Source organism: Camelus bactrianus, chromosome 3, assembly GCF_048773025.1.
Source record: "Camelus bactrianus isolate YW-2024 breed Bactrian camel chromosome 3, ASM4877302v1, whole genome shotgun sequence".
In the NCBI taxonomy this organism is placed as follows: domain Eukaryota; kingdom Metazoa; phylum Chordata; class Mammalia; order Artiodactyla; family Camelidae; genus Camelus; species Camelus bactrianus.
In genome coordinates this window covers 63414782-63440656 of record NC_133541.1, presented here as the reverse complement: position 1 = coordinate 63440656, position 25875 = coordinate 63414782, and the positions used below count along the sequence as shown (strand labels likewise).

The window sequence follows — 25875 nt, the reverse complement described above, 5'->3', positions numbered from 1 at the left end:
AATCATATCTGCAGGCCTGTTTTTATGCATAAATTGTTGTTTTTTTAATCTGTAGATTTTTAAATGTGTTTAAAAATTTGATATATCTGACAGTGTAAGCATCATTTGTCTTAAATTTCAAGTTACATTTCAACTTGCATTGTACAGGTTTGCTCTTAATAAGTGAATAATGAGATTAATTCTCAACAAAGTCAATTTCATTTGGTATATATTTAAGAAATAAACCAATCACTAAGAAAATATAAATAGGTCAATTATTTTAAAACAAACAAAACGAAACTATGCTCCTTGGTGACTATCAAGATCTATTATAGGCATAAAACATATTGTGCTTTTCTGAATTAAGTTCTCAAAGATGAAGTTCCATTAACAATATCCCATATATAAATTCCTGATATAATCAAGGAAACTGTAAAAATGAAGTTTAGCAACTACTGAGACAACATCAAAATTGTTTTCTCCCAATAAACCAAGCCTACTATTCATGTTATCAATAATCACTCTCCAACTCAAATGTGAAGTTCTCCTACAGTTACGGTCCTTTTTTCTTTTGGCCACTTCACATTAAAAATTAGAAAGACTACACCAGAAATTGATATATTGTAAAAAATTGATATACTGTAAACAGCTCAATTTAATTAATTAATTAAACCAAATCATGTTTAAAAAAATTATAAAGACTAACAGACCTCACCTACCTAACCGAGAGGTGGAATTTTTTTGAGATTTTTGAGTATTACCTATGTTCAGAAACTTCCAATCCTAGTCTACTCTTGCCTATCCCTAACATGGCATATTCCAATACAAAAGTAGAAAGTATTATTTAGTCTTTCACTTGAGGCCATGGAAATTGTTTTAAGAGTTTTGATAATGATCCAAGTTTCAACAGGAAAACATCTGATGTATATGGCATATTCTTTACCGGCAGAATATTCTACCATTAGCAAAATCGCTTTTGGTACTTAAATTCAAATGCAAACACTTAAACCTAAGAGACTCCTGCAGTGGAGTAAACCCAAATACATTAAAAAGCCTCAAAAAAGCACTTATCATGAGAAATTTCTTTGTATATAAATATAGCTAGAATTTGTCTCAGTGTAACTTTAATTTCTTATTTCTATGCCTATCCTCTGAAATAACTCAAACATCTTCCCTCCAAATAATGACAAAAATTACGTCATGGAACAAGTAATTATTCTGTGCCTACAGTATATCTGAATGAAACAGAAATGGTCCCTACTCCTTTGGAGCTTGCTCTTTAATAAAACATTTATCAATTATTTCAAGTTAATTTTTTTCACCATGGTCTTCGCATGCTAGCACACTTTCCATGTTTATCTTTGAGGAATTTTATTTTTTAATATCCCTACTAGAACATGAAATGAAATGAATATATGATTAAATCTCTAACTTTATTACACTATGGTACATTATTTTCTATTATAATATTTATATAGATATGATATAGTCTAAGATATTATTTTACACTGTATATTATAATCTTCCACTCAGATCTGCATACATTCAACACAGAATACCAAGTCAGGTCTTTCTTCCTCTGGATGTTACTCTGATTCATTCAGAACAATGCTCTGGAAAGACATATTGTGTTCTTGTTATGACCACTGGAACTAAGATCAAAATAAATCACTTTGCCTCCATGAGTTCACATTAATACTTAAAAGTAAAAGAAGCCCTATCTTACCTGTCTTACAAAGTTGTAGGGGGCCAATTAAAGTTAAAGAAAAATTTTAATCAATAGTAAACTATAGCTCATCACATAACATAAACTGTAGTTTGCTGTAGAGGTATAACAGGAATGTAGTCATTGTTGCTATTATTAGTCTTACTTCTTTAGGAGTTCCATGTACCCTTGACATTATTTTATTTTATATATTGTAACTGTAATTTCAAATTTAAAAAAAAAAAATTGGATTAAAAAATTTAAGTCCCCTAAGCTAATCGATGTAATTGTTATCTGTGTGGCCCCCGATGCCTCACAGAGTAATTCCTATCAACACATATGAATCATAAATATATTTACATAAATTTATATATTACATAGAATATTTTATTCTTTTTAATAAGATTATGGAGGGTAAGACTACATAAGCTATTTTAGAGAACACATCATATTATTGGCTTAAATGAAAGCTTCATAGCTTAGTCTGTTTCTTGCTTTGCTTTGTTACTAATTAGTATTTATGAGCACCTGTTCTCAAGCCAGGACTTGCCCTAACCTGTATTTGTGCAGTTGACTTTTTGAGCTCAAGTTCAGTATTTACATATATCCTTATTATATTTCCATTTGATTATTTTAGCCATCATTCATCTTCTTGAAATCGTAATTCTGTCCTCAAATATTTCCATTCCCTCTTCAAGCTTTCATCATACATATTTTTAATGAGCCTGCATTCCCCATTTTCAACCAAGTCACTGATTGAACTATAAAAACGGCCATCAGCTTTGAGAGCCTTTCACACAGTTCAAAAATCTCTTTATCCAGATTAATACTGCCCTACTAATTGTGTAGTAAGCCCTTTTTCCCTCTTCAAAAGTATAGTATTTTTAAAAACAAGACCACAAGGCTGAGGGAAGTCTGAACCACCACACAAAACCACACAATAATAGTAACAGGTACGTCCACATCCTATCCTGGTGTTCCTTTTTAAAGAAGAAATGTCAATAAAAATGTGTCTTAAGTGGTTTCCTGATGGGTTGTGGTGAGAGCATCATGATTTTTAATGGTGAAGCTACTGGGTGCTGGCAGAGAACAGAGGGAGACAGAGCGTGGGGAATCAACTTTCTCGAGAGGAAGCTACACGTTCAGATTCTAGAGGAAGAGCTGATGATTAGTACAAGTCACGGCCCTGCAGAGGAGAACAGTGTAGACAAGGGACAGAGACATTTGTGAAAGTACAGGTGAATCAAGAAGTTATGATAAACTTTCTGTGGTCAGAGGCCTGGGATAGGCTGCTGCCTTCAAGCTCAGTGAACCACCTCGTCCTCAGTTTCCTGCATAACTCAGTGCCCTCATTACCACTGATCTTGCTCTACTAGAATCATTTGTATCCACATCTCTCTGCAGAATATATAAAGGACTTAGCATGCAGGTAATTAAGTGATAATATTTTTGGCATAAAAGCTATAGACATCAAAGAGAAAGTAGTCTGCATTTTCAGGACAAAATTATGTGGCAGAAATACTTTTTAACTTCTGCTTAGGTAAAATGGGAAGTATAGGTGTATTATCCAGAAAAGTTGGAATGGAGAGGGATGTGGCTCATTGGTAGAGCTCATGCTTAGCATTCATGAGGTCCTGGGTTCAATCCCCAGTACCTCCATTTAAAAAAATTAAAAATTCAAAAAAACATGAAGTGGAAAAAGAAATTAAAAGATAAGAAAACTTAGAATGACCCAAAGGCCATAGCTAGTCAACTGCTGGTTGTAGGAAAAACAATGACAAGAATGAGAAACTTGAAGCTGAATAAATGAATATGAAAGTGCGTATGTATGTATATACCTTGTACCCTAAAAAGCCATAATCCCAGTATAAATGACTTGGGAATTTTAATTCTCCATAAGGATGAAAAATACTGAATTGGATATTATTCAGAAAGGAACAGGAGGATGAAGAAAATCCTCACTGTGGGGTCATGGGTTTGCTGTAAAGTCTTCCCCTTCACTTTGCTCCACAACTTCTTTACTCCAGATTCCATCCCTGATTCAGTAGATATCTATTCAGGCAGCTGAGGGGATAGAATAGGAATCATTCCACTCCCTCATAGTGAGCAAAGAAGGTAACTAGGTAATTTCTGCCTAAATAGTCCCAAGGAAGGCGGGGTGTAGCTGGACTAGCCACGTAATGAGCTTAGAGGTGAAAAGCCCTGGCAATTTTAGGATGATGTGAGTGCAAGGCAAACATATAATTACTAGACTAGAGAAGACTCTTGTTGAACTCTCACGATTTTGTTAAATATGATAAAATAAGCACTGTGTATAGGAATTTGCTCAAAAATGCTTCAGATTTATATGTTTTTTGTATCGACACATATGTATGTAGATACACTACTCTGGTGTAATAATAAAAATTTTCAAAATCCTGTTTGTTGACTTACATATTCTTCAGGCTCTCAGAATCTTAATGAACAGAAAAGTATAACCTTATTTATATCTACATCCTTAATGTTTAAAAGAATCAAAAATATACTTCATTACCAAAGAGTTCTAAAATTTTAAGATCAGTGTACAAATAGAGCTTAGAGAATAATGCCAAACTGTGTTTTTCCTCTTCAGTACACAATACAAAACATGTTCACCAAAGAACATTAGGGTATGCCTTCTCTCTTGCTCCCTTTTGCTTTCTTTTCCTCCCTTTTACTCCTCTGCCCTTTCTGCTTGGGTCCCTCTATCTCCTCTCAGCCTGATTCAGTCCTTGGGAGATTCTGCCACTTTCTGATTTCATTCCTTACTGTTATAATGAGGCATCAGCCTTCAAATCCAGCTTCTAGAAAGAAGGGATGAAGGTAGCAGCCTTACCAAGCTCATCCTCTTGTGGGCACATTTATGGAACAAATAAACCTTCCTACTGCTGTACTGAACCACTTCTTAAAACTGACTCCATATCCTATTTTACTGATAGAGCATCACCCCATTTTGTTTTCCTTCCTAAAGACTGTTGAGTTGTTTCTTAGTATAACTCTGGTGCTTTCCTCTACTTACTGTGTTTTTGTTAATTTCTTCATCCTTTTCGAAAATCAATTTCTACTATCCCAGGAATCAAGATAGAAATTTGGGAGCGAAGGGAGCAGAACCCTCCACAAATACTACATTTGCACAAAACTAACGACCATTATTTCTGTCTCTATGATACACTACTGCTTGATTCAATTCTTAATCACATTCTTCAATGCAACGTAAAGAAAATATTTTCCAGATGGAAACAAAGAGGTAGAATAAGTTACACAGTTTTACTTTAATTTAACAATTTACTGATTAATAATGTCAACAAATCCAAGTCCAATTCTAACCAAAATTGCCCATTTCTGCCCTTTAGCAAACCAATGATAATTTCCCAATGATAATCAAGTGAGTTAAAAAGGGACATATTTTCTTCTCTGTCACAGTATCCCATGACCATTTTATTCCCTATTTGATGGCCTGCTCTGTCCTAAACTACACCTTTTCTTTTAACATCTTTTTTTATTGAGTTATAGTCATTTTACAATGTTGTGTCAAATTCCAGTGTAGAGCACAATTTTTCAGTTATACATGAACATACATATTCATTGTCACATTTTTTTTTTTTTTGCTGTGAGCTACCACAAGAACTTGTATGTATTTCCCTGTGCTACATAGTATAATCTTGTTTATCTGTTCTACATTTTGAAATCCCAGTCTGTCTGTTCCCACCCCCAGCCCCATACACCTAACTTTTAAAAGTAAGAGCCAGATGTAAGGGAAAAAATCTACTAGCCTGTATACTTTTAGGTTAACTAGTACACTGAGCATTGTCAGTGGATTTTCATTTGATGTTTAGTAAAAGTATTTTCCAAATATATTATTCCCACTCTCTTGACCTCAGAATATTTATTCAATGAGGAATGTGTTAAATTTTTTATTGCGGTGTAAGAAATTAACACAAACTAAGCTACTTAAAACAAAACCCACTTATCATCTCACAGTTTCTGTAGGTGAGAGTTTGGATTGTGCTTAACCTGGCAGTCCTTTGCTCAGGGTCTGACAGGGCAGCAAACAAGGTGTCAGCCAGAGCCACAGTCTCACCTGAGGCTTGGGATCCTCTTCCAAGCTCATGTGGTCATGGGCAGAATTCATTTATTTGTAGATGAATAACTCATTGTGACTTGCTCTTCAAAGCCAGTAGCAGAGAGCATCTCTGACTTCTAGACCCTTTCATAAACAGCTCATCTGATTAGTTCAAGCTCACCCAGAATTCTGAATGACTTCAAGGCAATTAATTAGAGGAGTCAAAATCACATACGCAAAAACCCCTTCATATAATTTAATTTGCTCATGGGAGAAACATCCTTAGTTTCATCTATCCTCAAGGAAAAGGGACTACCCAGGACATGCCTATCAGGGAGTAGGAATCTTAGGGGGCATCCTAGAATTCTGCCTCCTCTATGGAAAAAAAGTCAAATTACTTTAATAAGTCAGCAGCAGAGGTTTACAGAAATCATTTAGCATTTAGGTATGTCACAGTCCCTTACTCTAAAAATGTTGTATTAATTTTATACCAACTTATTCCATTCTTTAATTTCAACAAAAATCTTTTTTCCTATTCTCTATAACCCTCTCCCCTCTCTCACCCAAGTTTTTGGTATTACTTCTTTTCACTTGCTGTGATCTGGAGCTGCTGAGAAGATGGCCTGGGAGTGCAGAACACTGGTGCTTTCACAATCTGGCACTGTGCGTCTGCCCTCATTAGTGAATGCAGTTGTGCGTATTAAAGAAATAAATCACTCAAGTGACTACTCCATGTCAGAAGTACCTTCATTTACATGAAATTAAAACATTAATGTGGGATTTCTGGGAAAAAACGCCACATTCCACTTAGAATTGTTCTCCAAATCAGTCTGCAAACATAACTTTTCATTTTCTTCTTCTTTTAAGAGATGTCCTTTTCAGAACACTAAAATAAAATTGGGATGTTTGACATTTGAGGGTAGATTGTGCAAGTCTTTTCCATTCTGGTTGATTTCAAACAAAGCCTTCAAAGTATTACTTCTAAATCACAGCCCAGGTCTCCTTTGACCAAAAATATCCAATAATCCACCCACCTACTCTACCCCTGACATCTATGGCACCTGCAAAATGTACAAAGTGAGCTTCCTAAAGAGTAAGTCCTTGTTGCTTGAATTTTTTTTTCCTTTTATATCCATAGATTTTAGCACAACAGAAAGAGTAAGGTGCTTAATCTTTATTTACTGAATAGAACTGAAGGATTCTCTTTAGCCCAACATTCAAGGTTCTCCATACATAAACTGACACAAATATTGTCCAAAACGTCTCAGTTTCTGATCTTCTTCAATTCCTCCATGCCTCAGTCAGGCAGAATGTCATTATGTCCTTCATACTATAAGCATGGCACCTCTACATTTGACTTATATCATTCTTATAAGGTCCAACTCAGTGCAATGCTACTTGATCTGTGGAAACTCTGTTGATTCAACTCACTTTCCATCCTACAAGTTGGGAGTGAAACTCTCACCTTCCAACATTCATATTACTTTTTCTGTACCTTGATTATGGGCCTTATATGTTCTACCCACAACTGCAGTTACTTATGCTGACATTTTCCTTCTGCTGCTAGATTTTTAAGATTTTTGGGAGAGAGAGATATTTATATCTCCCACAAAGTTTGACAGCAGACACTAAGTAAATAAATACTTTAGAGGATCAAGAAGTTCTTATTAGTATTACAAAAGCTATCTTAATGGTTAAAAATTAATTGATAATAATTTTATATCATGATATTTTCCGTAACTTTAGATAATCACTTTTTAAAAAATGTTACAAACTATTAATTCTCTCTCTTCTCATTACCAAAACCCTTTTGGAGATAGTAATATCCGGTGACCCACGATGTTTTTTGTTCTAGCAATGTAATTTTGAATTCTACTTATACTTATCCTACTGTTCCATCTAATTAATAGCATAAAATACAAATTATTAGGGAACGAACTCTAATAACTTAAGTATTTTAAAGCAAAATGTTATGTCATTTTTCATTTGGATACAGTATGTGATATATTCTACATTCTTTCTCATTATGTATCTCTCAACTAAAGTTTAAAATGAAAATAACCTTATTTTAGTGCCTCTGTCATTGATAATATTATGAGTCAAAGAAATTCCAAGTGACCTAATTTTTATACATTATAATTTCTGTTTTGGAATTAAAAGTCATTTTGAAAGAAAATATTTTACAAAATTTCATTAATTTAGTGGTAATTGTATATGATGATGAGGGAAAGATGAAATAGAAAACTATTAGAAATTTCTAGTCAGACTGCTGATGATCACTTTCCTTGTTTTGACCTTCCTATGGCAGATATTGAAATTGTGTTTTCTTTCTTTACAGTAAACACTTAAACATTAAGCTTATCTAAGGTGCAAAGACCTGAATAATAGAAGCAGGGAAAACTGCTAATTTATAGATTTTAAATGGAGAAAAATTGTAAATGGATTATGGAAATTTAAACATAACAAATCAGCTTTAATCATGTAGTTAATGAACTTCTACAATTTAACTATGAACTTTTCAAATGCTGAGTTATGTTTATATTCAAAGTCAAGTACACACAAACCAAGGGTATGTCAGAAACACATTAAAGGTCTTCAAACTACAGAATTATTAGAGGCAGAGATGTGTGCCTTGATATGCATTTCTCTTTCTATTCTCACCAGTTCCACATAGGGTAGTCAATACATGTCCACTGAATCAACCTGTGTAGTGCCTTGGAACCAAACTATTTTTCAACATGATTACTACAGAGAACATATGGAGCATGAACCCTGCCCTAAAAATTCTCATCATCTCTCTCATCATTACCTGTTAAAGCATTTCATCATAGTTTGAATCCTTTATGTTAGAGGTTGGCTGAGGCCTGGAATAAAGAATGAAAATGTGACAAATGGCCACTTATTGGTCATTAACTATCATGATTAGAGCAGCCTGCCTCTCAGAGTGAGGGTCAGCATTAAGAAACGAAACCATCCTTTAGAATATCCTCTTGATAGGAATGAAGCTGTTCATTATCTGTTCATTAGGGTCCATGCCAAATAAAACACATCTCTCACACAACCCAAGTCCTAATTGTTCATTTAGTCACTGGCTTAAGTGGAAAGCAATGGATAAAGTAAGTAACTAAGCACCTGAACAATCTTCAGATCTCCATCTAAGTGCTTGAGGATATTTAACGCTAACAAAATAGCTCAAGGCAAATAAGTATTAAGAACAACTCTAAGAGATCATATGTGGCACCCAACCACATACGGAAACGTTAATTATTGGTTCAGCTCAAAACTGCAGTAATGAGTTGCTATCTTGCCTCACTACTAAAATAATGAATATCAAACAACTGACTTCAAACGCTTGGAAAATAATTCATTTTTCAAAGTTATAAGGACATAAAGCAAAGAATTAGCATGTTTAGGAAAGATGAGTAGGAAAAAATAAATCTTTTTTTTTTTAACTACAAGGATATAAACTAAAGAATTATCATGTTTAGGAATGATGAAAAGGGAAAGGAGTATAGAATATGGAGTCAGAGAACCAGATGATGCGAATGTAGAGATAACAGCAATGGATATAAATAGTGACAAACCAGTGGCAAATATCTTGATGCCAGCAGCAAGATACAGAAGGATTTTTTTCATTGGGCATTTGAGAATTCTGAGTTCTGAAAAATTTTTACAAATTCATTGTGTGACCTTGGAAAAATAGCTAAGTCACTTGAGCCTCAGTTTCCTTATTAATAAAAAGTGATTAATTGCCACCTGCCTAACTTATTGGGCTACTGGAAGGAATTAGCAAACTGCTTTAGAAACTTGGAACAATTTTTGAAAACAAAGGCCTGGAGGAAATACAAATGACCTCACTCATCCCTTTGGCTCCAGTCCTTGACCTACTGTCAGGAGGAAAGACTTATCTGTTAGGAGAAATAATACTGAAGTAAATGTTGATGTGATCTTTGGTTTCCTGGCTTTATTTGTTTGGGTTGTGTACTTGAGTTGCTGAACTAAGGTATAGTCTTAAAACGTCCTTTTCCTCTTTCTCCTGTTGAGAAAGCTGTTCTCCTCCCGCTCCTGGGGAGTTATCTTTTGATCCCCAGAGCTGCAAGGGCCTAGAGAAAAACAAATAAACAAACAAAAAGCTAAAGGCTTAGGGTTTTCTTAAGAGTTTCTGGTGATGATGAAAGGGAACTTTGGACTCCTTCTAAGTGGTTGTCTAGCCCAGTTCACAACAGTAGAAAAGAGGTCATAAATTCAGAGCTAAACCACATCCAGAAACTTAAAATACGTATTTGGTTCTTAGATGTCTCAAAAATCTGAGAATAGGAAAAGAGAACATGAAAGTAATGGAATCCTGGGCTGTTATCTAGTCTTGCCATCTAGGCTTAAGACATTTGACTCATCCCAGGGAACCCACAGAGCAATTTAACAATCCAAGGCAATAAAAGTGCTGGATTAAGGAACACATTAAGGATGTAGAAGCCAGATCACTCAAGGCAGGTTAGGAGAAAAGCTGCATTCAAAAGAAAGAAGAAAATCAAAGAGGCTGCTGAATCGAAAGATGTTCTAGAAATAGCTGTCAAAAAAGGATATGATTGATAGTTTATAGGCAGCAGATAAATCAAAAAATTGACAGAAAGGCAAAAAGAAGGATCCTAACTATTGAAGGGACAAGAAATACAGCTGCTCAAAGTCTATGACAAATAAGGGAATAGACGTTCCTCAGTGACTTGAAGAACAGGGGAAGAGTTAAGATGCTCCCAAGACAAGGAGTCAGAACCAGCTTCATAGGAACTGACCTGTGCAGTCATACAGGGTCCTCACTTGGTTGAATGCTCTGCTTTTACCATTGTGAAATTCTTAATAAATTTTGAACAAGAAATTCTGCATTTTCATTTTACAGTGGGTCACAAATTACACAGCCGATCTGTCAAGGAGTCTTTGGAGGTATCTTTCTGTCCCACATGTAAAACCCCTTGTAAGTTTCTTTCTGGCTATGTTACAACAATCAACTCACCACATGCTGCCTCTAGAATGAAACAATTCTCCAAAGTAGGCAAACTCTTAATGGGGAGGGCTCATAGGAACTGGCAGCAAAGATAGGGAAAGGAGATAGGGAAATAATAGCAGGAAGAAAATTGGTATAAAAGTATCTTGATATTTTAAACAGAATTTCCCTTCATCTAAAAACTATCAATGCATTTATTTTCACAAATCTCCCAGGGTACAATCAATACATAAGAGAATTTTTCTAATTTTTTCTCACTAAAACAAAAAAACTTTCCAGACACAGTAATGTTACCATATTTGCATCGATCAAACCTCAAGAAGCAGATCTGAACAGCCATCATTAAAAAGTTCACAATTAATGCTGCAGAGGGTGTGGAGAACAGAGAACCCTCCTACACTATTAGTGGGAATGTAGTTTGATGTATCCATTACGGAAAACAGTATGGAGATGCCTCAAAAAACTAAAAATAGACTTACTATCTGACCCAGCAATCCCACTCCTGGGCATATATCCAGAAGGAACTTAAATTCAGAAAGATACATGCACCCTAATGTTCATAGCAGCACTATATACAATAGCCAAGATATGGAAACAACCTAAATGTCCATCAACAGATAACTGGATAAAGAAGTTGTGGTATATTTATATAATGGAATACTACTCAGTCATAAAAAATAAAATAATGCCATTTGCAGCAACATGGATGGACCTGGAGATCATCATTCTGAGCGAAGTAAGCCAGAAAGAGAAAAAAAAAATACCATGTGTTATCACTTATATGTGGAATCCGAAAAAAAAAAAAAAAAGACACAAATGAACTTATTTACAAAACATAAACAGACTCACAGAGAAAACAAACTTATAGTTACCGGGGGGAAAGAAGGTAAGAAGGGAAAAATGGGAATTCCAGATTTGCAGATACTATTATATACAAAATAGGTAACAAGTTTATGTTGTACAGCACAAGGAAACATATTCTATATCTTACAGTAACCTATAGGGAAAGAGTATGAAAAGGAATATGTATATATATATTATATCATATATTATATCAATATATGTATATTGATAACTGAAACATTATGCTGTACACCAGAAATTGACACAACATTGTAAACTGACTATACATCAATTTAAAATAAAGGAATAACGAAGGAAACAGATCTGATGTGGAGATAACTGGTGTTACTGTCATGCTTCTAGTAGAGCATGACCTTCAATCAAGGATGCAACAAAAGCTCAATGATGAAACATGCATGGCAAAAGACCTATTGACTTGCAGTAATCTTTTTGGACATTATCTAACCTTTCCTGTTGATATAAATGATCAAATGCTGAATAAAATTTTAGTAAGTGCTGCTTTTAGAAGAGGAGTAGCAAACAGAGTTCGTTTTTCACTTACTTATATTTTTAAAGTCTAGAGTAAACACAAATAAACTAGGCACATTTTCCCAGGTCATAGGAATAAAAGAAAGATAGTTACAAATAGAATTTCCAATTTTTATCTTTCTTGAACATACTTGAAAATAAAAATATATTCAACTTAAGAAGATATAGTTTATCTCTCCATATATATGCCATTCTTCTGATCACTAATAAGAGCCAGTGGGATCCAAAGAAATATTCAGGACACCTTATATGCTGAACTTTCCTAGATAACACTTTGCTAATTTAGAATTTATGTAATAATCTTCAGGTTTTCACCTTAAGTAGCACTTTAATTTCTCATAGGAAAATTAAGACTCTCTGGAAATATTACATGCCATTTCTGTCCTTCCCATGTCAATATGATAGCATGTAAACACATGCAAGCAACAGGAGCATTTATCATGTGCTTCACTAAAACCAAGAGAGTTCCTACAGTTATGGAGTAAACTTGGGGATGGGTCCAGACAGGGCCGTGGCTGGTTCCTGGCCCTTAGGAAACAAGTACGTAAAAAGAGGTGCTCTTTGAAAATGTCTGTAAGTGTTTTACCATTATAATGTTCCTTTCCATTACACATTCCATAATGTGCTATCAACCGTATGTTCAACATTTCCTCTTGAAGAAAGGACTGAACAAATGCCACTTCTGGGGAGCATGCTTCAGAAAATAAATTGCTCTTTCAGTTCCTCTCTGTATTTCTGCCTCCGTCTTGCAAGGTTCATTGTATAGTTAAAACAATGAGCATACAACAAATAACTTTCCCAAACATCATTTGAGCAAAAGCTTGATAATGTGATAGAAACTCAGCCCAAAGGATGTGCTAATCCAGGAAGTATTTCATCAAGGAGGTCAGTCAGTCTTGACTGAGGTTTGTTTTGAAACAAACAAGATATTCAGCATCAACCATACTGACAGAAAAAGCAGAGTTGTCTACTAATGGTAGCAAGGTGACTTGGTATGGTGTGAAAGGAAGATTTAAGGGTATAATTTACACATAGAGACACTTGACTACCTAGAGTTTGGATTTCAGTTTAACTAGCCCATACAGTTGAGATATCTAAGGAACATCTAATTTACGGCATGGCCTACCAAAAATATAGGCAAACTTGATTTTACATCAGTTTGTTCTAAAACTCTAGTCAGTTGCTTCCCTTTTTTATTTGTATGTTGACTAACAGAAACCCAGTAGTTACTATTGACAAGAGGTCCTAAAAAGACTTAGAATATGCTAGATAGCAAAATCATATTATCTCAAAGTCCCTGGTAGTGTTCAAATGTGAGATCTTATCCCTTTCTCAAATTATAATCATAACCAACTAATTATTCATAAGACACTAAGGACATGCCAGCCTGGAAAGCATTTTATGAATACAAGCAGTACTCAAGTGAGGAAGAATCAAAATGTTCCATGACTCTTGATTGCTTTGCAGGATTTAAACAAAAAGAAATCATTCTGTTTGGAAGCAAGGAAAAAGTCTTGCAATGACATGTAAAAGAATAGAGGAGAGCAACATATATCATGTTGTTTGATCAGATCAGCTCCATCCTCCTTTATTTACATTTTTCCTATATCTGCTTTCTAATGCCTAGAAGAAAATAAGCATTTTTTTAAGGAATAGAGAGAGAGAGTTTGAGTATGTAATTTTGAGAATGTAATCTAATTCACTTAGATTATCCTGATACCCTATTAATTAGGTTGATTTTTGACAATGTATGTATGACATTCACTCCTAACCAATATTTACTGATATTCTATTATATAGACAAAAGAAAATCATAGCGAATAAAACATACATTCTTTACCCTCAAGGAGTCACAGTTTAGATATAAAGACAATTCATTGTGTATATTTAATGATATTTTATTTCTGTGAACATAATTGATGTCTTGAAATAAAACAGATATCCCTGACCGTATAATCTGACTTGGAAATAAACTGATTATTTCCTTTTTTAAAATGTTAAAAAAATATATAAAAATAATTTTTAACCAAAACAAGTAAACAAGTGTGTTGTCACTAGATATAAACTAGAAATTGAGAAACCATAAAAAACTCCATCAGGAAGGATTGAGCTGAGACTAAACAGATGTTTCAAACAATTCCAACATGAGTAGGTCATATGTGTCAAGGAGTTGATGCTCGGCATTCTTGTTGCCATGACAGATTTTTGAAGATTTATTCCAATGACTATGTAGATCAATGCCAGCCAAATGTTGTATCCAATATGAATTAAATACCCATGAATTAAAGTTTAAGGATTATCATCCAGATCAAAAGACCAACAAAATATAAAATGTCTCCTACAAAAACCATTAAAGAAAATTTAATTAGCTCAGATCTTCTCTCTCAAGGTTCTTTCTCTTAAAATAGTTCTTAAAATGAATGGTATTACTTTAGTATTATACAGCCTATAATTTTTCCCTGACATCTTATTTGTTATAAAACTACATTCTTTTTTTTTCATGACCTTCAGAAAGCCTCACATTTAAAAATTATTTTTGGCATACTAATTTGGCATTGTGGCCTCAGAAGCATTTATTCATTATATTTATTATATACCACCTATACTTGCTATGTAACATTGACAGAAGATAGCTGGACTTTCTTTTTTAAATGTGATTGTAAAAGAAGCAATGTTGATTACAGGAATTTTGAAAAATTCACATCAACAAGCAGTGGCGAGACAGAATCTTTGGGAGTCAGCCTATCCCTGAGAAAGGAATAATACTTATGAGCCAAAGAGTCAATCCCAATTTTTATCTGTTAAAATTATTATATCCTGTAACAGTTACATATACAAAAATATTTTAACAGCTGCATAATATCCCATTATACAGATATAATATATTAAATTACATACTGTTGAATGTTTATTTAGTAATATTTTTTGAGAATTATAAAAAAATACTGTGATGAATATTTTTATAAATTAATACCAATGTATATCTCCAACTCTGTCTTTGGAAGTAGGATTAGTTTAATGAACTAGATATTTTAAAAACTATATCACTCCTTCTGAAAATGTATCAAAATTGATTCCCACAAGCAATATATAACATTGCCAACTGCATTATTTTCAGCATGGATATCATATTTTTAATATGCTCCAATAAGACAAAAGTGGGATTTATTATTTTTTAATTTGTATTTATTTCATAAACATTAAGGGTAAAACTTTTTCCCAGTTAGCCATGTAGGAACTGCAAATTACCAGCTGCAAAGAATGGACTGACCAAAAAAAACATGATCACTAGCACAAAAAGTTTTAGGAAAGCAAACTTCTGTGACAGCAAAGAAGCACGTGGGAAGTTTTGGGGTGAAAGATGACATTCTGTATCTTGACTGTGTGTAAATTATAAATCAGTAAACATTGCTTTAAAAAAAAAAAAAGACCAGGGAGATTCATACTATACATACTGGTAACCCAAAAGATGACAAATAAAAGAGTGGGCCACAAATTAAAATGTATAACTCAGGGAAATAATTTCAAAATAAAAGAACTCTTGAATATACAGATTGAAACAGCACACTGTACCACAGGAAAAACTGATGTGGAATAACCAATCCAAATATCGATTTTACCAAACTGACTGAGGTTTAACACAAATGAATAAAACATGGCCAAAAAATTATCACCTATGTGACAAGAAAATTAAGCTGTTAAGTTAAAAAGAAAGAAAACTATTGGTTTCATAGTAGTTAATTCAGAGAAACTAATGTGTAGTACCTAACTTATTTAATAAATATTTGTTCTACATATTTTTTTTCTGCAGGACACGGATTGTAGTTCTAATATTATCCCAAATGAAACAGAATATTTTCATTTCTTACACTTAAAGACAAAATAGCTCATTTGATAACTCTTGGTAAACAGAACTTAAAATATGTACAGAAATATAGATTTCTACAGATGCAACAGAAATCTTGCATACAGTAAGTAAATCTCCAACTGTGTTGAGGAATGTTTAAACTTGTTAGAAGGACAACTGAGAGGAGGATGGTACATCTGGCAGGATATTTTTGTTAGTTAAGACAGGAGTTCAGGAATTAAACCCAAACGTCTCAGCAAAGGCATATTTTATTTGGGGGTCTTCTTGTTGGCATAAGTAGAACTCAGGTAGATAGAATGGCAATAAACTAGAAAATCAAAATGGAAGTCAGGAAGCATGGGGCGCCAAGGCTGGTCAGGTTGGTCCTCTGGGAAAGCTAGATGGTATAGCACATTCAGGTGTCATATCAGCACCTGGGCTTCCCACTGGGGCTCTGGCTACCAGAGCAAAGGAGCTTCCCTTTAATGGCACACATTGTCTCCTTGTCAAAGGCCAGTAGTTGATTCCTTAATAAGAAGCCATCTTCTTGCACCTCAGGTAAGTAAGCTTCCTTAAGAAATACGGGAGTTTCTGTGCTTCTTAACAGAAGATCTCAAACTCCAATGGATTTTGTCAAAATGCTAATCTGACTAACTGGTAACAATTAATGATGCTAATCCTTACTTTTCATTTGCTCCATTCCATTCGAAAGACACGCATCCTACTACTGTATTATAAAACTCTGACTGCCATTTCAACTTGCCCCTTTGTTTCTCCAAACAGCTAGAACTATCTCTTTTTGTACTTAAAAAAAGTATATGTAAATTGTGAAACATTATTGTCTTGATGTAAAATTTGACAACCCCACATTTTCTCCGTTTCTTTCTTTGATAGGTTGGGTTGGCATATTACCATCCTGCCTGCCTTTATTCAGGGCATTTTCAATTTCTCTTCTGCATAGGGAAGTGATATGATGTTCCAGGTGACTGGGTAGTTTGCCATCCTTAAACACATAATTTCCTACTTGGCTTCCTTATGCCAAGTAGACTTGAACATGTTCAATACATTGAAGTGCAAAGGATTTCCTCCATTAGCATTTTAAATATTTCATTATCACGTGTACCTTCCATAAATCTAGATAATTCCCTCTGTCCATCTAGCACAAGGTTGTGCTCTCAGCAAGCCTGTACAGCAAATGTACAGTTAACCAGAGAAGTCAAATATTAGACAATCTGGCTGAATTATAGGTAACCTTTAAATTAAACAAACCTTTGAATTTCACCCCATATTGTTTATGAAAATCCACTTTATAGCCTCAGATACTATAAAACAAATGTGAAATTGCTTTGATATAACATTTCATGTTGTTTGGGGGTCATCATTACAAATATCAATTATTTTCATAATATAGTTGTAGACAATAGTAAAATTTTAGGTATATCTGTAAAAACTTTAAAACATTTATTGAAGTAGAAATTAAATCTGGTGTAACATGTATTATGAGGTTATGCCAGCTATTAAGCAGAGAAAAGATTCAGAAGGGCCTGATATAACTCAGCCTTTCAGTGACCACAAGCTCTCCTGAGCTCAACATTTCTTTTACATTTACCAGGTCTGGACCACCACTGAGCCATTCAGACTTCTGGCACTACCAGGATTCCTGCCTGCAGAGTTAAGAGGATGTTGGTGATATTTTTGTTTTGGAAAATCTTGTATCCAAACATAGTGGCAAATCTGCTCAGGATTCTGGTATAATGGCTTTAAAAAAGGATACACTTCCTTTTTAAAAACACTTTTTAGCAAAATATGTTCACCATGAAAATGAATTTTTATTGCTAAGCTTGTATGAATAAATAGCCTTCTTAAAAGATGTATATTTCACTTCTTAGTCAGTTGCTAAGAATCACATCATGTTCAAAAAGACAATTTCTCCTCTGGTCATACATAGGTTATACAAGAGGGAAATTAGGAGGAAGGATTAAAGGTAAGAACTCAGTACCACCTAGGAGAAATGGAATAAGTTCTTCCCTACTTTGTTGATGAGAAGACAATCTCTCCATAAATGGATTGGGACATTTAATTAGGCACATAATCTCAAGTAGCCAAAATCCACAAATAGGGGGGGGAAAAGAAACTATGTAAGAGAGGCTCATCAGAAAGCTGCCATGAAAAGAACTAAGAAGTGAAGCTAGACCTGCAAACTTCTGTTTTTCTCAACAGTTTGATCATATGGTAAGTTACAGCAGAAAAGAACTCAGACATTTTAGTTGCTACTCACTAAACCTCTGACAAGAAGAAAAGAATCATCAATATTGCTCATAAGAAATTAGGAGTTTATTTTTACTCACACAAAATTTACTGAAATCCATTTCAGACCTTCTCCTCATGGCCTGTCCTTAGTTAGTTCAAAATTTCTGCTACCCTAAATCACATTTACATATAAATTCAGAAATCCACAAGGGACAATCGCTAAAGCTGAAACTCAGCTCTTGACATGTGCTGACATGGTCCCTTCCTGAGCTTTGTGCTTTCTCTCTCTACACTTGGATGTCGTTTGTAAGACCTGTGTCTCTTCTTGATCCTATTTCACTTCACAGACTGATACTTTTGCTCAAAAATCAAAGTTAAAAAATAAGTATATTCTTCTCTATCGCAACATCTCAAATGGAATTAATTACCTTCTCACTAAAACTGGTTCTCCTTTCTTCCAACAATGTAGGTTCTGTCCATGGTAATCACCAAAAACTGCCCATTTCAGTGTTGAAATACTTCTTAGCTGTCTCTTATATCACTGCTGCCACTACTCTAGACCAAGCATCCCCTCTTCCCAGACCACTGGATTTTACCAGAGTGCTGTCTCTCACACAGATCAAGCTGGCCCCAAATCCATCTTTGATAAAGCCGTCAGAGGGATCATTATAAAATGGGCAACTAGTCAAATTACTTCCTCCCTTGATTATCATCTATCAGTGATTCTCACACCTACACTCTTAATGCCTTCCTCAGCCAGCTAAAATTATATAATTTTCCCAAGCTCGGGGCCCAGCCTACGTGTCCAGATTTAACTCGAATTTGCCTGGTATCCTGGTTTTGGCTTCAGCTGTATCAAAGCACCCCCATACATACACTTTGCAGTTTTCTGCCCCACCTCTAGAACGCCCCTCAGCCCACCTCGCACACCCACTGCTGCTGTGCCTTCTCCAGAAAGATATCGTTGACCATTCTTAGCTGTGGTAATGTTACCCCAGCCTCCTCACACCCAGATCTAGCCCACGATCCCACCAATTACTATAAAATGGCTCTTGCCTTACAGAATTTCAATTATCACTGTTTCTGTACACTCATTATGGGTGAGAACTGAGTGACTTCTATCTCAGTGACCCCAGACCCTATGACATGATTTAGCCCTTAATAAAACTTTCTTTAATTGAAATGACTAAACTTTCACCAAAGTTTCTGGTCTCAGGCTTACGATTCAGCGGATTTCCAGAGGCAAATCTATTGTTATTCTAATCTTATACATGAGAGATCTAAAATGGGATATTAATCCACAGCATTCAGAAATGCCCCAAGGCCTCCAGAGTTGTCTGGTTCTTCTTAGATAATCTATAGGCAAGCTCTGCTGTATTCCAGATCAGAGAATTGAGAGCACACATGCAGCTGGTATTGCAAGTCCTTAGTTGCCGGCGATCTTCTACTGCTCTACAATAGTCACGTGACTCGGAATGACCTTCTTCAGTCATTGCAGGAATAATATGACCTAAAAAGAGGTTTCTAACATACTTTTGCTACTCCAAATATGCCATTTGTTCACCAAGCATTCCACTCCCTCACTAGCTTTCTGCGCTGCCATGTCACAGATCTTTTATTGCCCTCTCTGGCAGGTGTGATAGCAGCTTTTTATTCTTCTTTTTCTTTCTGTCATATTCCTGGAAGTGACAACCCCCTTGCCTCTTCCTTGTTGATAAGTAGCTCTATAGACCTGTCACATCTCATGCAAGTCTTTGCTTTGTTGAAAGAACTTGGGACTCTGTCCATGGTGCTCTGGCAACAGCAACACCAGCTGCAAAAAGAAGAAAGAAGTGTCCGCTCTCCAAGAGCCTTTCCACTGAGACCAGGCAGCAGTAGGGGTGGCTGGCCAGGGGCCGGGCCAGGCAACAGAAGCCTCTGCCCAACCTGAGCTGAAATTTCTAGCGTGACTCTCAGCCCTAAGTATGCAGTTTTGGATTAGGAAGGCCAATTGGAAACAAGAAACCATGCTAACATAAAAGCTTCTGTGAACTTCCAGTCTAATTTACCCAATAAAAATAATGTGTTTAAAACCTAATTATGCTACTTGATAATCCTTGGTGTGACAAGTACAGCGGCACTAAAGTTTTTTTTTTTTAAATAACCTTCATTTTTTTCATTTCTTATATTGTTTGTTCCAGCATTTCTAGACCCATTAACTGCTGCCAAGAGTACTCTTCCTAAAATGCAAATGAGACAGTACCATTCCATTGTTTAAAGACTGAAGTAACTCACGTATCCCTCTAGGATAAAGCGAACTTCCATACTAAATATAGTATCCAAGGCTCCTTAATGTCTCATCTTTCCAGCCTTTTCTCCTGCTATACCTTCATATGCATCCTTTAATCTAGCACGTAGATCAACAAGCGTCTGGAAACTGCCCGTTCCGCCGTGCTGTCAACTTGCCTCGCTGTTGCGGAGGTTATTCTCTCCCTGTGATGCGACACCGCCTGGTGCCCACTTTCACCTACCGGCTCCTCAGGAAGCAGCTCGCCCGCTCTAGGACTCCTCCCACCTCTCTCGTTCTCCTGTTCTTATATTCTCCACTTAGCAAAGCGTCTCAAATATAGCACTGTTATGACCTTTCTCCTCTATATTCCCGTGTGCTGCCCTTGGTCTCTATCTGCCTGCCGCAGGAGTAGGAATTATTTGGGAGAAGAAAAAGCTTTATACAGCTCAGTTATCATAGTGCTTGAGAGCATCTCAGTAAATGGTGGTTAAATTAATGAACACATGATGATGAGAAAATATTCACAAAAGTTGATTTTTGTTATTTGAATACCCTATTTGAAGAAAATATTCTGGATAGTCATTTTTGCAAAATTGATAAGAGAAAAACTAACTGTTGCTCAAACAAAGCAATTTTCAGTTTAGATAAGGATTCACCTCAGGGTTCAAACAGCGAGTACTTCTAGTGCATTTAGGGTTTAAATGAATAACTACTTGATAGGAAAACTGGGAGGGAGAGAGAGAGAATTTTAACAGGAAAATCCAACACCTACTGAAAATAAACCCAATGAAAAGAACATGCAAATAAAATGTGCTTCTGAAGACTTTATCAAAGAAATACAATTGAATTTACGTTTGGTTTGCACCCATTTCAGAAAAATGTCCACTGTATACAACAATGATGACTCAGCATCTAACTTCACATGTAAACTCCTAGAAGTAAGATTTATGATGTGTTACTTTTCCTCTTGTGCATATTGATTACATTAAAATAATCTATGTTTGTGCCCATTTTCCAAGCAAGGCTATAAAGTTTTTAAGACCCTAGTTTATGCCTTATTTATATTTATGTCAGTAGGACTTACCATAGTAGCTGGTACTTAGCAAATATTCTATGTTTACTGAACTGAAGTCTATATTGGAATTTTACTCTTCTGTTGAATATGTCACATTCAGTAAGCAACAAATTCTCCCTTCAAAAGGCATTTTTAAACACAATATATATTTTGTATCCCAGAATCCAGAAATTATGAAGTATACCTGAAAATACCCCAAATTTAAGAGTACATATGTTTTCGAACTTCTAGAGAAGAGTCTTGATAACCTCTTTGTATATAATCATGTCCTTGGGTTCTGATGACTATGAAGGTTGGAATTATCCCTTAAAAAATCAGATTCTTAGTGTAAAATGTAGGATTCAATTCTAAAAAACTAGGTATCAAAAAATGCAATGCTAGAGTAACAATGATTTTTTTTAAAACTTCCTACTTTGAAAACTAAATATTAAATATTATCTATTGAATGCATTAGCAGAGCACAGAGAAAAAGCACTCCACTGTGGCTGCCTCAGGGTACCAAACCATCTCTAACCTATTTCAGATTCCTACTTATAAAACTGTGGGTGGTAACAATCTGGATATATTTTTGCTTAAATCTTTCATTGATACAACATCTGTCGAACAGCCAACATGCCTGACCCAGTTGTACTGAGTAAACCCTGCAGATTATTTGTCAAACAAATTCAGTAACCCAATATTTGTTTCTTTATTTTAAAATTTAATTGGTATGCAAATAGGGCAACAAGACAGCATTTGTGCTGGATACAGTTGTCACTTCAGATTCTGGGAATGCTCATTATCATGCTTACAGATGTTTTTTATTTTTTTCCACCAAACATCTGCCAATACTACCTAAACCCCAGGAAATCCACAAACCTGTGCAAACTTCCTCTCACTGTGGATCTCTGTTATCTGTTCCACGCACACTAATTTTGAGCATCTGAGGCCTCTGTACGCCAGGATTATGCCTGCTTCCTAACACTTCTGCCTCCAGAGCTTTAGGTTTGAAATTGAACAGACACAGAGCCAATTTATCATAGGATGACATGTGTCATGTTCACGGTATTAGCAGAGGAACCCTGGTATGCACTGTATTTATCTTTTTGTTGTCAGCATGGACCAAGACAACACAGGATAGAGAAGCTATTATGTTTTTAATAATATGATCTATACTTTAAAAATAGAACATTAAATACCATCGCCTTCACAATGTGGTGCTAGATCATTCTGCTTAAGACCAGAATTTCTTTGTCAAATAATCATTTGTCATTCAAGAATACATCCTATTGAAATGAGAATAACAAATAAAAGCATTGAGATATGTTCTCCCAAAGAAAAAGATAAAGCTTTGTTCAAACCAACAATTTATTTCTTCTATCTATCTCATTTTCACATAAATTGTAATCATGCCTAATAATGGCTTTATCTTGAATACAATATAAATTCACATCATGTGGCTTTTGTCAACAAATATAAATATCCAAGAGCATCTTCATTCCATTTCCTACTCACTAATATATGTACTTTTAACATCCTAATGATGCATTTTTTTACTGTTTCTAGAGCCAATATAAAGCAAATATATACAGAGATAGTAATATTTCAATCATAAACCTAATAGCCAAAAGGAAAAAGCTTTTCATTTGAACCAAGTTTAATGAAAAGCCCAAAACTTGAGGCAAAACTTTCAACTGAAACTGGCTGATCACAGAGTGACATCCTCTTAACACCTCTACAAAGATCTACTTTGTATCAGGAGCAAACATTTGTTCATGCCAAACTTGGCATCTAGTTCCTCATTTCAATGTGTCATTAATTTTGATTTCCAGCATTCTTCCAATTACATTTTTAACATTTGCAAATATGTTCCTCAAAGTAAAGAGCAAATAAGACTCAAGTGCTTGCACTTCTTAGATTGTATTAATATGCAGTAATTATATACAAAGTACCAACATGCAAAACTAACTATTGCACCTACACAAGTAGAGTAACAAACTCCAGTGAAGGGCTAAGCCTGCCTCTCAAATCCGATGATGGGTTTGCTTGACTAAACATAGGTCTTTACTGCTTGATCTCCAGAAGATATAAGCAGCTCATATGACTCAATAAGAAAAAAATAAACAACCCAATCCAAAAATGGGCAGAAGACCTAAACAAGCAATTCTCCAAGGAAGACATACAAATGATCAATAGGCACATGAAAAAATGCTCAGTATCACTAATTATCAGAGAAATGCAAATCAAAACTACAATGAGGTATCACCTCACACCAGTCAGAATGGCCATCATTCAAAAATCCACAAATGACAAATGCTGGAAAGGCTGTGGAGAAAAAGGAACCCTCCTGCACTGCTGGTGGGAATGCAGTTTGGTGCAGTCACTGTGGAAAACAGTATGGAGATTACTCAAAAGACTAGGAATAGACTTACCGTATGACCCAGGAATCCCGCTCCTGGGCATATATCCAGAAGGAACCCTACTTCAGGATGACACCTGCACCCCAATGTGCATAGCAGCATTATTTACAATAGCCAAGACATGGAAACAGCCTAAATGTCCATCAACAGATGACTGGATAAAGAAGAGGTGGTATATTTATACAATGGAATACTACTCACCCATAAAAACCGACAACATAACACCATTTGCAGCAACATGGATGTTCCTGGAGAATGTCATTCTAAGTGAAGTAAGCCAGAAAGAGAAAGAAAAATACCATATGAGATTGTTCATATGTGAAATCTAAAAAAAAAAAAAAAAAAAAAAGCATAAATACAAAACAGAAATAGACTCACAGACATAGAATATAAACTTGTGGTTGCCCAGGGGGCTGGGGGCAGGAAGAGATAGACTGGGATTTCAAAATTGTAGAATAGATAAACAAGATTATACTGTATAGCACAGGGAAATATACACAAGATCTTATGGTAGCTCATAGAGAAAAAAATGTGACAATGAATATATACATGTTCGTGTATAACTGAAAAATTGTGCTCTACACTGGAATTTGACACAACATTGTAAAATGATTATAAATAAATAAAAAAAAAGTTAAAAAAAAAACCACACAGGCCTTTACTAAACAAAGCTACTCAAGAAACATTTTATTAGTATGAATATGAATTAATTACCAGAAGGAGCGGTCAAAAGCCAATAGTTGAACTCAGGAAACAGTTGACTATTACATAATGATAACTGAATAAAGTTTAAGCAAAAGACAATTTGCAAAGATTTGGGCAGGACTAAGGAAACTAGTAACAGAGGATGAAGGACTCAAATACCCAAAAAGCAGGACACCATCACTACACCTGGGCCTGAAAGGGCAAGGAAAGAGAGGTGTTACCAGAACCCTGGTGGAGCATTTGCCCAACAGGAGCAGTGGCCTTAGTAAAAGAACCCAGCTACTGCAGGGAAGAAAGAGATGGAATAAATATCCAAACTATTTTCTCCTCCACCTTGCAATATGCCACACTACTTTCCATCAGAAAAACCCAAATGAAGCCCAGAGGTCAAGGAAGCCCAGTTGAGGCCATGGCACAGAGAAAAGTAGAAATTGGTGGAAAGTAAATCATCAGGGCAAGTGGAAAACATCCAACACATTGATTTTCTCTGTAGTGTATCTTTTCCCCATCACCAAACGACAGAACCGCAAAGATCCAATAATTAGACAATGTCTTGAATATCTTCCTATGAGATTCACATAAACCCCACAAGTGCAATCCAGGAGTTAATGTATGTACCAGAATTTGAAGAGAGAACCACCATTCTCTTAAAAATGTACACATCTTCAGTGGGGACCTCCAGAGCCCCAGGACCAAGCTCCCAAACTCCTATTGGTTGAGGGAACTCTGGATGTCTATTCAACTAGAGTCAAGGAAAAAATGCAGACTCATGCTAAATCAAGTCTAGGGAATTGCAATCATAGCACTGTCTAGAAGAATATGATGGGCTCACTTCTAAGACATAAGGACCGTTTCTGAGAGTGCTGATGCATGGCTTGAGTGGCCCCTAGAAGAGTGTGTAGAACAATTTTTTAAATATCATCTAACTCTTTAGCTTAGAGTCAAACACCACCTAGCTTCAACATCTCTTTTCCACTTCCATCTTGCATTAAAAAAAATTTTTAAGAACGTTTCACAGTGGCACCTAATTAGGCATTTTAACATAAATTCAGTCTTAGTGCTGTTATGAAGGGATTAAAGGTCTGTTCTTCACAGAGATCAAAAAGTAATCCTATATTTTTCATATATTTTGTATTTTTAATACTATTATTTTTAATCAGTGAATTCTACAAGT

The 25875-nt window shown here is 35.3% G+C and overlaps 1 long non-coding RNA gene across 1 annotated transcript in view; it reads right to left on the bottom strand.

Annotated features, from left to right (window-relative positions):
- Positions 1-25875, bottom strand: part of LOC123615188 (uncharacterized) — a 464042-nt gene that overhangs the window by 204869 nt on the left and 233298 nt on the right. Inside the window, exon 5 of the long non-coding RNA XR_012505525.1 lies at positions 24198-24259. This is a non-coding gene — a long non-coding RNA (uncharacterized LOC123615188). The remainder of the gene's footprint in view (positions 1-24197; positions 24260-25875) is intronic.